The 14984-nt window shown below is 44.0% G+C and overlaps 1 pseudogene; it reads left to right on the forward strand.

Moving 5' to 3' along the window:
- Positions 1 to 3410: 3410 nt before the first annotated feature.
- On the forward strand, positions 3411 to 14984 carry LOC119292916 (annotated as a pseudogene).

The raw sequence follows: 14984 nt of genomic DNA on the forward strand, positions 1-14984 counted from the left end.
AAGGGCAAAAGAAGAAGGAAGACGCATACAACGGTCTAGCTCGCTGATCTCTACTTTCTTGATGCGCTGCAGGTCGCGGAGACTAGTTCTCGCCGCGAGCGGTGATGATCTCTTTCATCAGTTTCATGTCCTTAATACGCTGCTCGGAAGCAACCGCGGATTCCTCCACCAGCCTTTCACGCTCGATGCGAAGCATGGCATTCTCGTCCATAAGTTTCTTGACGATGACGCCCGTCCTCTTCAACAAGGCAGCGGTCTCCTCCGCCTGCTCCACCCTTCCGGCGATCTTCGCCCTCAGCAGGTCGCGGTCAGCCCAGAGTTGTTCAAACGAGGCATTCAACTCGTCCTGCAGCGTTATCCAGCCGGAGATCTGATCCATCTAGCTATGGACTATCACATGCATGCACCTGTACGAGTCCTCGCCTGCCCGCGAGAGATTTTCCCAGGCCGCCGCGGCGCGGGAGGACATCTCTACTGCATTCACAGCGCGGCAGGACATCTCTGCTGCTTCCACGGCGCGACAAGACTAGTCTGCTGCATCGACGACGCGGCGGGACCTCCGTGCTGCTTCGGCGGCGCGGCGGGACATGTCGGCTGCTTTCACGGCTAAACGGGACATCTCTCATGCTTTCGCTTCCATGCTCGCCTCTCCGTGGTGGTAATCTCTCGACCGAAAACTCAATCTGGCCATGGCAGACGCAAGAGAACGATGCTGAATGACTTCTTTGCTTTTGTGGATGAGGAGGTGAGGAAGGAATGTGCAGTCTTCTTGGCATAGTACAGTATTTATAACCGAGTATTAATACGCTCCTAAGTGGGAAACCGTTTAGGTTTTAATCGGTGTGAACAGGTTTGCAATTTGGAAGGTGACAGGACGCAGGCTCAGAATTTATTGACGGTTCTATAATTTCTAAGTGCGGCACTATTCTCGGATGGCGTAACGTGGGCACGCTTTCTCGGCCACGTACGTGGCATTTGGTGCACCGCAATAGGCAATGTCAGCACACGTCTTGTTCCAAGAACCGTGCGCGGTCATTATTACCATCGCGCACGCTTCTTTTAATTAGAATGTGTGCCCGTCTAGCGCACAAACATTGATGTGTCTAACTGTTTCTGTTTGTTGTGGCTAATTGCAAACAGTTCATCTATGTGAAGTGTATGCCATCAACCGCACACATCTTTGATCTGGCTGATCATTTCTGTTATGTTGCCTAATCGCAAACAATTAATCCTTCTGAAGCGTATGCCCTCAGTCGCACACACCTTTATCTAGCTGTCCATTTTTGTTGTTCTGCCTCATCACAAACAGTTAATCCGAGTGAACCGTATGTTGTGTATCGCACAAGCCTTCATCTGGTTGCCCGTTTCTTTTGTTCCTCCTCATCGCAAATAGTTCATTGAACTGAACCATATGTTGTGCATCGCACACGTAACTAAAATCTGAACCGTGTTTGATGCATCTGTCATCGCAAACGTTTTGGACATTTTTGACGGTTCTCTGATACCACCATTTGTGATTATTGCATCGCACACAGTTTCTCGAAGGGTCTCTGATCATAGTGTCGCATTAGCAGCATCCTGCAGTAGTGGATTGCTTTCGAGTAGATCTATTTTGAGCATTGCAAATTCAATACCAAGCATCTTTTAGATTTTCTCCCTCCCTTTGTTTAAAGTTGAGGACCTCATTATCGGGAGTGTTAACAATTGTAGGAGGACTAGAACTGAAGGCGAATCAAGCGATCTAGCACACGAGCACACAAGAAGCAAGCGAAAAAGACGAACGGAAGAGATGCAAAGAAAAGGAAAATCTTTTCGAAAATTGTTTCAGAGGTGGGGGAGAGGAAAACGAGAGGCGAATGGCAAATAATGTATTGCAAGAGAGGAGAGTTTATGATGGGTACTTGGTATGGCTTGACTTGACGAAGATCTCCGCGGCAACGGCGCCAGAAATTGGCAAGTTGACGGGAGACAAATCTTACTTGACTTGGCGTAAATCTTCCCATCAACGGTGCCAGTCTTCTTGCTACCTCTTGAATTTGCGTTGGTTTTTCCCTTGAAGAGGAGAGGGTGATGCAGCAAAGTAGAGTAAGTATTTTCCCTCAGTTTGAGAACCAAGGTATCAATCCAGTAGGAGACAACGCACAAGTCACCGAATACCTGCACAAACAATCAACAACTTGCACCCAACGCGATAAAGGGGTTGTCAATCCCTTCACGGTTACTTGCAAAAGTGAGATCTGATAGAGATAGATAAACGGTAAAGTAAATATTTTTGGTTTATAGATCAGAAAGTAAAAGATAGCAAAATAGTACATCGGAAACTAGTATGATGGAAAACAGAACTTATATGATGGAAAAGAGATTCAATATAATGGAAAAGATACCCGGGGGCCATAGGTTTCACTAGTGGCTTCTCTCAAGATAGCAAATATTACGGTGGGTGAACAAATTACTGCCGAGAATTTCATAGAAGAGCGCATAGTTATGACGATATCTAAGGTAATGATCATGAACGTAGGCATCATGTCCGTGTCAAGTAGACCGAAACAATTCTGCATCTACTACTATTGCTCCACACATCGACCGCTATCCAGCATGCATCTAGAGTATTAACTTCATAAAGAATGGAGTAAAGCAAAGATGATGGGTATTGGGCCGTCTCTCGCTGACCGTACACGGGCGGTGCAGGCGGATCTGCATATTTGGGATCGCGATATTCTGAAGGGACCGAAAAAAAGAATTAACAAACTAAAAAAGAACTAGAGAGGCTGCGGAGGGGACCTATGGGTGCGGAGTCTCAAGCGCGACAAAAGGAGATTCTTGTCCTCATTGAAAATCTGTTGGAACAAGAGGAGATTTACTGGCTACAACGTGGTCGTGCAAACTGGCTATTGCATGGGGATCGTAACACCTCCTTTTTTGCATAATGCGGCAACGGCCAGAAAGAAAAGAAATTAGATTAAAAATTGTTGGATGATAATGGGCTATGGGTGCAAGGTATAGAGATGAAGAATCATATCATGGCATATTTCTCAAACCTCTTTACATCAGAAGTTTCCCATCCTAACTTGGAGGTTTTATCTCTTGTCCAACGAAAAGTGACCGATGAAATGAATGATACTCTTCTAGCCCCCTATACGGCCGAGGAGGTTCGAAAGGCCCTATTTGATATTGGTGATTTAAAAGCGCCAGGTCCTGACGACCTCCATGCTATTTTTTACAAAAGATTTTGGTCTATGTTGGGAGATGACTTGACCGAAGAGGTTCTTCAAGCGGTAAATACTTGTTCTATACCAACTGGGTGGAATGATACTGCAATTGTAATGATCCCAAAGATTAACTCTCCTGAAAAGGTAACCCAATTTAGACCAATCAGCTTGTGCAATGTGGTGTATAAGGTCATTTCAAAAATGATTGCTGCTCATCTAAAGATAATCCTATCAGATATTATTAGCCCAACTCATAGTGCCTTTGTGCCTGGAAGATTGATTACAGACAATATATTGGTGGCATATGAATGTTTCCATACAATAAACAAAAGGGCGGGTAAAGAGGGTTTGTGTGCCATCAAATTAGATATGCACAAAGCATATGACCGAGTGGAGTGGTGTTTCTTAAAGGAAATTATGATGAAATTGGGTTTCAAAGAGAGTTGGATGAACTTAATTATGAAATGTGTATCCTCTGTGGAGTACCAGGTCCGTATTAATGACGATGAGACGGAGAGTTTTAAACCAACTAGAGGATTGAGGCAGGGAGATCCCCTTTCTCCCTATTTATTCTTGTTATGCACAGAGGGTTTGACCGCCCTGTTAGCTAATGCGGAGGAGAATGGAAACATCTCCGGTATAAAGGTTTGCAGAGATGCCCCATCAATTTCTAATCTCCTCTTTGCTGATGACTCTTTGATCCTTATGCGAGCCAATCCCATGAGCGCGGAGGCGTTGAAATCACTCTTGGATTCGTATTGTGTCACCTCAGGGCAAATGGTTAGTGCTGAAAAATCTAGTATATTCTTTAGTCCCAGTACTAAAGTGGAAGACAAGGCACAAATATGTACAATTCTAAATATTATGACCGAAGCCCTCAATGACAAATATTTGGGTTTGCCGGCAAATGTGGGCATGGACAAAAGTGACTGTTTCCAGTTCCTGATCGATCGAATTATTATGAAAATTAGTGGATGGAAGGAAAAATTGTTATCCTCTAGAGGGAAGGAAATTTTGCTCAAATCTGTTGTACAAGCCATCCCCACCTATGCCATGTCCGTCTTTAAAATTCCTAAAAAAATCTGCAAAGGAGTTATTGATGCGACGTCGTAATTTTGGTGGGGTGACGAGGACAATCAGAAGAGGATGCATTGGATGGCATGGTGGAAAATGTGTGTTCCAAAAGATCAAGGAGGTATGGGCTTCCAAGATATACACTGTTTCAACCTGGCTCTATTAGCTAAACAAGCGTGGCGTCTTCTTGATAGTCCTGAATCTTTATGTGCAACCATAATTGAGAGTTAAATATTTCCCTGAGGAAGATTTGATGAACGCAAGGTTAAAGAAGGGATCTTCATTTACTTGGCAAAGCATTATGGCGGGAGTGAACTCTTTGAGAAATGGTTATATCCAGCGAGTTGGAAATGGACAAAACATTTATATTTGGAGAGATGCATGGATTCCGAATTGTGCGAGTAGGAAAATTATTACTCCTAGAGGTGGGCAACTTCTGTCAAACTTGATCCAATCACGAATTCTTGGGATGAAGATTTGGTGAGACAAACTTTGTGGCCAATTGATGTGCAAAGGGTCCTTGTGATTCCCCTTAGTATGCATAATATGTCGGATTTCATTGCCTGGAGCTATACAAAAAATGGTGTATTCACTGTTCGATCAGCTTATTCGGAGGAATGGAACCAACAACACGGGACGAAATTGCAATATACTAATGGTATGGGTCGTACCAATGTCAATCCTATTTGGGGGGAGATTTGGAAATTATCGTGTCCGGCAAAGGTAAAAATATTTATCTGGCGAACGTTGCATGGAACTCTACCATGTCGTGTTACACTTGCCAATAGACATATGAAAGTTTCGCCCCTTTGTCCATCATGCTCAAATGGGCAAGAAGATACAAAACACATCTTGTTTTTGTCTGAGAAGGCAAAAGAGGTTTGGGGTAAGCTGGGGATGTACGAGGTAATTAAGAAAGCTTGTGTTATTGATTGTGCGGGTGAGGCGGTTCTTGAACTCTTACTTCTTATGCCACACCAAGAACTATCTATATTAGGATGCCAGAATGCAAGTGAATTAATCGTGATAACCGCTTGGTATTTATGGTGGGAGAGACGCATGTTGGTTCATGAAGGGAAGTCTCAAGATGTGAACCAGATTTCGATGGGGGTTCTTGCTATAACGGCAAACTATGTGAATGCCCACTCCCCTAGTGCGTCTAGTAGAAAAGAAGGATGGAGCCGACCTCCTATGGGTTTTGTTAAACTAAATGTTGATGCTTCTTTTGACCATGATCTGCTCAGGGGCACGGTAGGTGCTGTACTCACAGATGACAAAGGAAAATTCATTTTTGGCAGAAATGGGAAGATCGATTGGTGTGCTGATGTACTAACAGCAGAAGTGATGGCTCTGAGGTTTGGTTTAATTCTTGCACAAAAGGCGGGATGCAATCATCTTATTATTAACTCTGATAATATGGAAGTTATTGACACAACGAAAAATGGAGGACAATCGGCGGGAGTTGCAGCGGCAGTCTTCGAGGATTGCTACTTCATGGCATGTGATTTTCCATTGACTAGATTTAAACATTGTAATAGGATAGATAATAAGGTTGCTCATGAACTTGCTAGGCTAGCGAAAGTTTCTGTAACTAGAGATTGGTTTGAGGAGCCTATGGAGAATATTGTACCTCTTCTTATAGATGATGTAACCATTATTTCCAATCAATAAAGTGCATGTTTTCTTTCAAAAAAAAGATGACATGATGTAGAGGAATTAACTCAAGCAATATGATGAAAACCCCATCTTTTTTTCCTTGATGGCAACAATACAGTACATGCCTTGCTTCCCCTACTGTCACTGGGAAAGGACACCGCAAGATTGAACCCAAAGCTAAGCACTTCTCCCATTGCAAGAATAACCAATCTAGTAGGCCCTAAACCGATAATTCAAAGAGACTAGCTTGCAAAGATATCAAATTATGCATATAAGAATTCAAAGAAGACTCGAATAATATTCATAGATAATTTGATCATAAATCACAATTCATTGGATCTCGGCAAACACACTGCAAAAGAATATTACATCAAATAGATCTCCAAGAACATCGAGGAGAACATGGTATTTAGAATCAAAGAGAGAGAAGAAGCCATCTAGCTACTAGCTATGGACTCGTAGGTTTGTGGTAAACTACTCATGCTTCATCGGAGAGGCAATGGTGTTGATGTAGAAGCCCTCTGTGATGGAATCCCCCTCTGACAGGACGTCGGAAAAGGTCCCTAGATGGGATCTCACGGTAGAGAAGGTTGCGGCGGTGGAAAAGTGGGTTCTGGTTCCCCTGGATGTTTTCAGGGTATAAGAGTATATATAGGCGAAGGAACTAGGTTAGGAGAGCTCCGAGGGTCCCATGAGGTAGGGGAGCGCCCTAACCCCCTGGGTGCGCCCTCCGCCCTCGTGGCCGCCTCATTGAGTCTCCAACTTCATCTCCAAGTCTCCTGGTTTGCTTCTGGTCCAAGAAAGATCATCGCGAAAGTTTCATTGTGTTTGGACTTCGTTTGGTATTCCTTTTCTGCGAAACTCTAAAACAGGCAAAAAAAACAGAAACTGACACTGGGCTCTAGGTTAATAGGTTAGTCCCAAAAATAATATAAAATAGCATATTAATGCATATTAAACATCCAAAACAGATAATATAATAGCATGGAACAATCAAAAATTATAGATGCATTGGAGATGTATCAGTGTTGTATTGTTGTGCGACACCATTGGAGCTGAAGAGAATTGGAGAATTAATAGTCGCTGCCCAAAATAGCATGAAGTACATCTGCCTTTGTAGCTTGGCCTAGGGTCAGTTGAATGCTCAAGACATGGGTAGTTCTGGGAGATGGTGATTAGGGACTGTTTTGCAATACATCATCCTCTGTTTTTACACATAGCTGTAAAAGAAAATGCTTTTACTTGTTGCAAGTCGTGACTATCATGCGTATGTTATGAATTTAGAAACTATAACATGTTTTTTTGCCATGGTGAAGGAGTAAACTGAACAATTAAGTTGCTAGCGAGGTGATGAAGTGATGACGGCCAATTTCCTTCTCCTTCCCCTTCTGCATTTTTCCTTTTTTAGATGAAGTGATGTACTAATTATCATCATCCTAGCCTTTTCAGAGTAAGTAAGAAAGAAAAAAATCAGTCTGAATCCTGTGATTTGGTTACCTATATTTATCTAGCTTCTGGAGGATTTTCCTATATTTACTTATATCCATATAAATCATTCTGTTTATGAGTGCAAGCTGATGTCACATGCAGGTTTAAGTTCTTACATACTATTCTTAATTGAGGGGTCATATTGTTCTGATCCTTTTATTATGTTTGTCACATGCAAGTTTCCTCATTCTTGTTCTCTTCATACTAAGCCTTCCATACTTTGAAGGTGCTGTGATTTAGGGCAGAAGGAAGGCAGAACAGGAGGTGTTTGATTCGTGTGATAAACAGGCTTGAACCGTGTCTAGGAATGTGTCGGATAGCTCAGGTATAGGTGAATCAACTGATGAGTTGTTGCAAACATCGAACAGTAGGCGGGCTAAAGTTTGGGAATACTATGAGCCAAATTTGGTAGAGGTGGACAATGTCATGAATGTCATGTGTAAGTACGTATTGTTCCATGAAATTAGCATGTAAGTCTGGGACGAGCAGCCTTAGAAACCACATTGGTGCGTCATGCCCCAAAATCGATGATGAGTCCGGAAATAGGTTTCTTGCAACAACTAAGAAAAAACCATCAGATGTGGGGTTTGTTTTCGATGCTCAGAGAAGTCTCCAACTCATGATCAAATATTGCATTCACACCGAGGTTCCATTCAAGAAGTTTGAGGATCCTTACTTTGACGAGTGGATGGACTCGATGCAGCCAACCTTTAAAGTCATTCGATGCCACACTGTTCGCAATGACTGCGTTGATGCATATGAGCAAATGAAGGATCAACTGTGCATTGAGTTCGAGTCTCTTGATTCTCGTGTTTGTTTGACCTCGGACATGTGGACCTCTGTACAAGAACTGGGCTATATGTGCATTACCGCTCACTACATTGATGGCAATTTCAACCTGAAGAAGAAGGGCATATCCTTCAAAAAAGTCAAGTATCTGCACACAAGTGCAGCCATTGAAGAGACTTTGTGCAAGTGTTTGACTGAATGGGGCATCAAAAGGAAATGTTGACTTTGACCTTGGACAATGCATCAAACAATAAACCGGCAGTTGACTCATTTGTGCAACATCAAGACCATGGCATGTTGTTTGGTGGCATGGATTTTCATGTAAGGTGTTTGGCACACATCCTTAATATCTTAGTTCAAGATGGAACAAGATATGTGCACAAGATCATAGAAAAAACCTGTGAACTTTTAAGGCATGTCGCTTCGTCGCCATCAAGAATTCAATCCTTCAATGCAATTGCCACAAATTTGGATCTTCTTGAAAAGGTTGGTGGCATAAATCTTGATATTCCAAACCGTTGGAACTCTACATATCTAATGATTGGAGAAGCTATAGAATACAAGGGAGCCCTCAATAATTATGCAAGTGGCAATGGTGAAATAGCACCGAACGATGTGGAGTGGACTAATGCTGAAGTAATGTGCGCATTTCTGAAAGCTTTTGAAGAAGTGACGAAGTTAGTATCAGCCGATAGAACACCAACGACCCATGTTTTTTGCACATGGTGTTGTGTATTCGTCATGCGCTAAGGGACCCTCAGTGCAGCATGAGTGGAATAGTGTCAAACCTTGTCTATGCTATGGGCCAAAAGTTTGATAAATATTGGAAAGAGTCAAAACTGAATGTTGCAGTTGTCATTGCAATGGTGTTAGATCCAACAAAGAAATCTGACTTCTTGGAATTCTTCTTTGAAAAGTATTGTGAAAATGTGGATGCTATTGACAAGTGTCTAGAAGGTGTAAAAGACATGATGAGGCTGTATTATGAGAAATACGAGGAAGCCAGAAGAACCACCGAGCGCTCGGTATCTCGTCAAGTCAGCGCCAATATGGGATCACCGGTTCTTGGCAAAAAGAGGCTGGAAGAAGAGTTTGCTCAATACAAGTCAAGAAGAAGGTCCTACATGCAACCAAAGTCAGAGCTGGACATGTATTTGGAGTAAAATTTTGAAAGCATCAAGGAAAGTTTTGATATTTTGATTTGGTGGAAAACACATGCTAAAAAATATCTTGTTCTCTCAACCATGGCTCGTGATTTCCTTGCAATACCTCTTAGCACCATGTCATCTGAATCAGCATTCAGTTGCAGTGGAAGGACTTCAGGAGAGACACGATGCTCAATGACACCCGAAACGCTTAACACATTAGTTTGCACAAAAGATTGGCTGATCAAAATTCCAAATGATGAAGGTATGATACTATTTTCTCACTTTAGTTTGAGGATCAAGCTTTATGTTGCTTAACATGTATTTTGAATGTGCAGGTCCAAGCAATATGGTTTAATGGAGAAAAGGTTTAAGAGCTAATGATATCAATTTGGTAAGTTGAACAATACCATCCCTTGGTTCTTTTTCCTATTCCTAAGGAACAATATCATTTAGGGGAAATATCATAGAACCTGATATATAAGGAATATATCAGTAGTTAGTTAAGATGTTTGTGGTTTGGGCTATTTGGCATGAAAGGATTGCTCGCATCTTCGACAATAAAATCACTCCAATTCTGCAGGTCGTCCACTGGCTTAGGGCTGATGATGGTTTCTGGTCCAGGAAACTTTAGGTCCTCTTTTTTAGTGTAGTTTGTTCGGTTTCCCTCTGCTGCTCTCTCTTTCAACCTCCCTCTGTTGAAGATCCTCCCTCCAGAAAACTACTGCTCCTTTTCTTCCCCAAACATTGGTGTTGTTGCTCCTCTCTGTCTCTTTCTCTTTGAAATTCCGATAGTATTGAGATGTGTAAGACAATGTACTGATCAGATGTTACAAGTACTTGCACCTATTAATTGTCCAGTCCAGATTTGTGCTTGTTTACTACTTGTTGCTTCTGCTCCTCTTGTTGCAAGACATATCGTATATGTATGCATTTGTGTGTTTTGGTGCATCTTTACTCTAGAATTATTGACTGATTATTTTGAAATTGTTTGCAGTGTGTAGCAGAGCAAAGCTAACGTAGATACAGTATATGGATGTGGTGCCGATGTTGCTGCTGGAGCTTGGAATGGCTTGAGAACCTGAAGCCGCTTATTGCACCTTTTTTCCAAGACAATTTTTGTAGTTCAGAAGTGAGGAATAGAATTTGTCTATGTGAATCAGCGACAGACTCTTGTGACCTAGAGATTCAACTGTGTGAATCAGTTGAATGAGTGATAATTTGTAATAGATGAGTTGTATCGTTTGAATTTAATTGTATGCATGCAACACTTAATGGTATTATTGTACAATTCGTACTGAGCATGCATCGACAATAGCCAGTAGTAGTGCTCAGTGCATGCATCAACAGCTATCTATGTGCACATGTCCATAGTTTCAAACTTTGAGATCAAACCGACTCTAGGGAATGGACTGGATTGGTTTGGCTTAAAACACGAGCAGTTTCAGTTTGGTTTAGACTACATCACTTAAAGTTTGGATTGATTTGGTTTGATTGCTGGACTTGTGCATGTATGGGTTGGTCTGGATTTCAAACTATTGCCAGGTTTAAGCGCACCTCTTGAAGGCCTTGTCAGTCCTCACCCCACTAGCTTTGATCGCACATATCTTGTTAAGCGCGAAAGTGGAGAGGAACGACTGCCATTTTATGTTGTTCCACCTGCCATCCTTCTTCTCCTTTGTGGCTGCCTTTTGAGCAGCAGCGTGAACAACAACATTGGGCTGAGCCAGCACAAATGGAGGAACCATAGGTGGTACCTTGAAGCCCGAAGTACACTGCAACTACTCCTCAAGCCCCAAGTGGACATGCGACAAGAGCTCGGAGTATAGGACAAGCATTCTACGTTCGTCACCATGTACACTACAACTACTCCTCAAGCCCCAAGTGGACATACGACGATAGCTCGAGCATGTGCCATTGGACTTGAGGTAAACTCGCTCCTATCAAAACCTTCACTTTTCGCATGTGAGACATGTATGCTACCTCAAGCGTGAACCTTGTGCATACTCAGGTACACCCAAGATGACCATGGAGGAGCTCGGAGTTGGACAAGCCACCATAGATACGGACCAAGAAGTTCCACAAGTGGAGTCGCCGTGGAGCTATAGTGGCCGGACATCCGGTCAAAGCTCGAACACCCAGCACTAACAAGCAGAGGAAACCCAAAGGAAAACTGGCGCCAAGCGACTCTACAGCGACCGGACATCCGACGCCTGTCGACCGGACGGGCATCTAGCATCACCCCGAAAATCCGGCGCCGACTATTGATAACCCACAAGTATAGGGGATCGCAACAGTTTTTGATGGTAGAGTATTCAACCTAAATTTATTGATTCGACACAAAGGGAGCCAAAGAATATTCTCAAGTATTAGCAGCTGAGTTGTCAATTCAACCACACCTGAAAGACTTAATGTCTGCAACAAAGTATTTAGTAGCAAAGTGGTATGGAAGTAGCGGTAATGGTGGCAAAAGTAACAATAGCAGTTTTGTAGCAATCGTAACAGTGGCAACAGAAAAGTAATGAAGCAAAGATCAATATGTGAAAATCTCGTAGGCAATGGATCAATGATGGATGATTATGTCAGATGGCATTCATCATGCAACCGTTATAACATAGGGTGACACAGAACTAGCTCCAATTCATCAATGTAATGTAGGCATGTATTCCGAATATAGTCATACGTGCTTATGGAAAAGAACTTGCATGACATCTTTTGTCCTACCCTCCCGTGGCAGCGGGGTCCTATTGGAAACTAAGGGATATTAAGGCCTCCTTTTAATGCAGTACCGGACCAAAGCATTAGCACTTAGTGAATACATGAACTCCTCAAACTACGTTCATCACCGGGAGTGGTCCCGACTATTGTCACTCCGGGGTTGCCGGATCATAACATGTAGTAGGTGTCTATAACTTGCAATATCAGATCAAGAACACTAATATATTCATGAAAACATAATAGGTTCAGATCTGAAATCATGGCACTTGGGCCCTAGTGACAAGCATTAAGCATAGCAAAGTCATAGCAACATCAATCTCAAAACATTGTGGATACTAGGGATCAAACCCTAACAAAACTAACTCGATTACATGGTAAATCTCATCCAACCCATCATCATCCAGCAAGCCTACGATGGGATTACTCACGCACGTCGGTGAGCATCATGAAATTGGTGGAGGATGGTTGAGGTTGACGATTGCGACGGATTCCCCTCTCCGGAGCCCCGAACGGACTCCAGATCTGCCCTCCCGAGGAAGAACAAGGCTTGGCGGCGGCTCCGTATCGTAAAACATGATGAATCCTTCTCTCTAATTTTTTCTCCCCGAACGTGAATATATGGAGTTGGAGTTGAGGTCGGTGGAGGTCCAGGGGGCCCACAAGGTCGGAGGGCACGCCCCAGGGGGGTGGGCGCAACCCCCACCCTTGTGGCCAGGGTGTGGGCCCCTTCACTTGATTCTTTCGCCAATATTTTTATTAATCCCAAAAATAAGCTTCGTGAAGTTTTAGGTCATTCTGAAAACTTTTTATTCTGCACAAAAATAACACCATGGCAATTCTGCTAAAAACAGCGTCAGTCCAGGTTAGTTCCATTCAAACCATGCAAGTTAGATTCCAAAAAAAGGCAAAAGAGTTTGGAAAAGTAGATACGATGGAGACGTATCAGCTATCCAGAGAAGGAGCGGATTCGACCGGCCGCTAGGCCGGACAACCGATGCCCCACGAACGGCCGGACATCCGACACCTGTGCGTAGCATTGGGTCGAAGTGCCTTGTAATACCCTCTCTCACCACATCTCGCCCTACACGATAAATAGACCTTCTCCTCCTTGCTAGGGTTAGCAAAGTGATAGCTTAGATTGGAGAGAGAGAGAGAGAGAGAGAGAGAGAGAGCTTTGCTCATATCTACCCCTCTCCCGTGGAGATCAAGGCCTCCATGTGAGAAGACCCCCCCTAGTGGGTATCAAGACCCCTTCTAGGTAAGATCCATCCCTAGAAGGAGGGTAAACCTACTTCCAAGGTGATGCAACAGTTGCAACAGTCGCAACAGTCGCAAAAATGAACAGTCGCAATTATGTTCAACAGTATGCAGCAACAGTATGCAACAGTATGCAGCAACACACATTGTGTTAGGCGTTATGGAAGGTGATGCTGAGAAACTTGTCGAGCTGGAGTAGGAGTGGAAATGATGGTAGCGATCTGGGGGATATGAATGATAGAAACCAAGGGAGATGATGCGACGAGCGAAGGAGAAAGATGGGGAGATGAGGAAGGAGGGAGGGAGGGAGGCGATGAAGCTGAGAGAAAGGAGGGAGACACCAAAGGAGTTGGCATATGATGAAAGCGAAGTTGCGCGCCAAGGCTAGATCGTGATCATGTTGCGACTGTTCCCTTTCCATCAATGCTCGCGTTTATTGTATTTTTTAAAGTCCACAACTTTGACAACTCTACACAATTTGTTGTCGAGGAAGATGGTAAACTCATTTAGGATGATCATTGGGGTTATTGTGAAGCTCAATGTTTGGTGGAGCAGTCCGGTGATAAAGAGAAGAGGACGTGCCATTAGACATGAATAACTGATAAATTTATACAATCACTTCCGCTTTGTGTAGGAACATTGGATATAATTGATTTGGTAAAGAAATGATAGAAGAGACTATGCTTAATGTGGACCTTTAGGTGAAGGAGAATTACATCATTGTGATATGAAATAATTGTTCATTGATTGTTTGTTCAAGTTGTTGAAACATGAGAGACATGATTGATGTATGATGATAAATTTGCGATGTGGAGTATGTATCTAAGAGTATCGTTCTTTGATTTATTTGTTTTGTCAAATCTCATGTGCCTGATTTTGTTGTTGTTGTGTCAATCACTTTTTGCATTGCAGGAGGTCGAAGGTAGGGACGGCAAGGCCGAGCCATGTACGAGTGGGAGCCGGGGAGCGAGTCCGAAACTTAACCGGGGGGCGGCCAACACGACGGTGGGGGGAGGTTGAGCGGAGAGCGGTTAAACCTAGGTAGGCCACGGGGAAGGAGGAGGAATCGTCGCAGGAGAGGAGCAAGAAGGTGTGGGAGTAACAAGATGAACATGTGATGCCGTGCTCCTAGCCGTTGGATATTGATCTGATGGCCAAAAGTATAAGGGACGGGCACGAGAAGTTCGGCACGGTGCGAGTGTGAGGGTGCGCCGTGCGGCGGACCTGCGCGCATGGACCTGACGGGAAGTGCGTTTTCGTTCCGACCTGCGCGTGCTATCGGGACTGCTACTATAGCTGTGCCATTGGCAGGTGGCATGGCGTGCGCCCAGAGCGCGCGCCCCGGCGCCACCGCTGCACCGAGAGTGGCCGAGCGGGCACCCACTTGGCGTCCATGCATGCACCCACGCCCGTCTTTCATGCCAAGCTTAAACGGCCATCGACCACCTGCTTCTGCCGCTCTGCAAGGTGACTGTTGTCTGCTAGAGATCCTCCTGATAACCGAGCCAGGCCTCGTCCCTCGGCCGTGGCGCACACCACCTGCACCTGCGGCGAGCACTGCTCCTGCAGGCCGTGCTCCTGCGGCCGGCTCGGCTCCGGCGACGGCGACGGCAGGGCCGACTGCACCTGCGTCGTCTGCACCGCCTGA

This window comes from Triticum dicoccoides, chromosome 4B, assembly GCF_002162155.2.
Source record: "Triticum dicoccoides isolate Atlit2015 ecotype Zavitan chromosome 4B, WEW_v2.0, whole genome shotgun sequence".
Lineage (NCBI taxonomy): Eukaryota > Viridiplantae > Streptophyta > Magnoliopsida > Poales > Poaceae > Triticum > Triticum dicoccoides.